Source organism: Apodemus sylvaticus, chromosome 2 (assembly GCF_947179515.1).
Source record: "Apodemus sylvaticus chromosome 2, mApoSyl1.1, whole genome shotgun sequence".
Classification (NCBI taxonomy): domain Eukaryota; kingdom Metazoa; phylum Chordata; class Mammalia; order Rodentia; family Muridae; genus Apodemus; species Apodemus sylvaticus.
In genome coordinates, this window is record NC_067473.1 from 95,393,838 (window position 1) to 95,396,883 (window position 3,046).

Below are 3,046 nucleotides of genomic sequence, written 5' to 3' on the forward strand. Positions count from 1 at the left end.
TATAGTTCAGACTTGCCTCAAACTTAAATATAGCTGATTATAACCTTAAACTTCTGATGTTCCTGACTCTACCTATAGAATGCTGGCATTACTTGTATACTCAACAACTACCTTTTCTATTATTTTCTTCCTTAAAAAGAAACATTATACACATATACTAATCAGTTTGAGGCAAAAAATGTTACAAGAAAAAACACAAACAAACCATGAAAAAATGACACCAGGTTGTAAATTGAACTTCATTAAGTGGAGCCTCTTTTGTCAAAAGGGACAATCTGTGGGGTGTCCAAACTAGAAACAAGCAAGCTGATTGGAAGAGTGCCTGTGCATTCATTCTGTCTTTTCAGACTTTGATACAGGCCTTCAGAGAAAAAACTGAGGTACTCTTGGTATTGTCATTTAGGGAAAAACAACAGTCAGTTCTTTGGTCTTCTTAGCCAGCTAACAAGAGACTTTTCTAAGAAATCCCTGTTTTGAATTGTCATCGATGAACTGGCAACCCTCCATGTCATATAGTTAGAAAGCAGATAGTTTCTTGGAAGATAAGTCTTTTTTTTTTCCATTTGTTTGGTTTTTTTGTTTGTTTGTTTGTTTGTTTGTTTTGGATTTGTTTTTTTCGAGACAGGGTTTCTCTGTATAGCCCTAGCTGTCCTGGAACTCACTCTGTAGATCAGGCTGGCCTCGAACTCAGAAATCCACTGGACTCTGCCTCCCAGAGTGCTGGGATTACAGGCGTGCTCCACCACTGCCCTGCAAGATAAGTCTTTTTTATTGACAAGTCCAGAACGTGTGGGGTACTAGGAAGAGCTTGTCACACTTAAGTGTCTGACATTTAGGACCCGTGTTACGTGACTCCTGATACTTTGAATTTTGTTTTTAAAAAATTAAAAAAATGTGTATGAATATTTTGTATGTTTGTATTCCTATGTATTATGTGTGTACCTGGAGCCTTAAAAGTCTAGGAGATTATCTGGAGATGGAGTTATAGATGTTGGTGAACTTTGGGCCCTGTAAATTGAACCTGGGTTCTCAGGAAAAGCAGCTTTTTAATCACTGAGTCATCTCTCAAGCCCTCAATTTTGTACTTTTATGCAAAGGGATTTTGATAACACTTTTACACACATCACCCTGATTTACTCGATTATTGGAGATTAGAACTTGTAAAGATAAATGAGAAGAAGCCACTCCTCATTTTCAACTGAAAGAAGCTATTGGGTCCTATCAAGGATGGCTAACATTATTCATTTTCTTCTATGAACATCTTACTTAAATGCTTGACTAAAGCCACAAATGGAGGGTTCCCACCACAGGCCTCAATGTGTTTGTAGGCTTTAACTTCAAGCTCTCGAAGAGTGTATCGATTATATTCAAAAGAACCTACATCCCCCAGGCACTGCACACAGTACTTTTTAATATCTATATGTTCTGTTCTCTGGCACAGGATGTTCTGTACCTGGATGCTTTCTGGCCTTGACCAAATGGCATGAATAGTGGGGAATGAGAACTTTCCTTCTGTCAAGTCTTCACAGAAGCTTTTGTTTTTGCTGTGTTTTTTGGAGTGTACATTGACGTAATCATCTCTAATCTGGAAAATGAGCCCACATGTGTCGAGCAGTGACTTTAGATCTTCTTTGTAATCAGAGAACAACTGCATGAGTTCTACTGTGAAACCAAACTAACCACCTGTCTTCTGCGACACCATGGCTTTATATTCTTCTTCAGTCAGACAGGTGTACATGTCCCTCCAGAAAATATCAAGGCCTTGTCCTTGATGAAGTTCCAAAAGCTGGCGTGTGAAAACCTTCACTGCATCTGGGTGATCAAGTGTTAATACTTTTTCAAGGCTAAGGAAGTAGACATAATTAGCAGAATTAATGTCAGATGGGATACCATAGATGCTGTGAGCTACTGGAAAACCACATCTGAGTTTTGAACTGTCTTCAATATCATCAATGAGTAAACTGGCATTATGCAACATTTTAGTCACTTCAATGATAATAATAAGTTGTCTACTGGAAATTTCAGCCAGTGATTAAATGCCTGTGAAAGTTTGGTTCTCACATGTTTACCTGGTAATTGAAGTAAGTACTTATAAGGCTCTAGAAGAATTATTTCAGCTTTCTCTTTAGTTTTCTCCATGTTTTATAAATTTCAAAGTTGACGGTTCCATGATGATCTCAGACTTGAAGCCGCTGGTATGAGACTAGCAGTACCCACATCAACTTCTCAGTTTATTGTTCAGACTGCAGCACTTCCTGATGTTTCCTTGGAGCCCTCCTACTATTTCACACAGAAATCTCCACCCTCCTCAGCGGCCAGCAACACCACAATACTCAATGCAGAAAATACACTATCCCTATCCTACATGATATTTTCTAATTCCATCCATTTACCTAAGAATTTCATGAAGTCATTGTTTTTAGAACCTAAGTAGTACTTCACTGTTTAAACGTATCACATTTTATGTATCCATTCTTCTGTTGAAGGACATCTGGGTTGTTTAATATAGTAAAAATGACCATCTTCAAAAGCAGTCTACAGATTCAATGCAATGTCCATAAAAACCCAAATTCAATTATTCATAGAGTTAGAAAGAGCAATTTACAAATTCATATGTAATAACAAAAAAGCCCAGGATAATGAAAACTATTTTCAAAAATATAAGAACTTCTAGGGGAATTGCCCTCCCTGAACTCAAGCTCTATTACAGAACAATGGTGATTAAAAACTGCCTCGTATTTGTACAGAAACATGTGTGAAAGCACTAATTGGAAAGCTACTGTGGCCTTTAGTATAATTGACTGGTGCTGGGAGTCACATAATAAAATTTGCTTCTTTTTGCCAAACTGATTTCCAGAGTGGTTGTACCAGCTTGCAATCTCACCAATAATAATGAAGGAATGTTCCTTTTTCTCCACATCCTCACTAGCATCTTCTGTTAACTGATTTTTGATCTTAGACATTCTGACATGTATGAGGTGGAATCTTGGGGTTGTTTTGATCTGCATTTCCCTGATGACTAAGGTGAACGTTTCTTTAGGTACTT

The 3,046-nt window shown here is 37.6% G+C and overlaps 1 pseudogene; it reads right to left on the minus strand.

Annotated features, from left to right (window-relative positions):
- Nucleotides 1-1,237: 1,237 nt before the first annotated feature.
- Nucleotides 1,238-2,162, minus strand: LOC127678718 (geranylgeranyl pyrophosphate synthase-like; annotated as a pseudogene).
- Nucleotides 2,163-3,046: the final 884 nt, after the last annotated feature.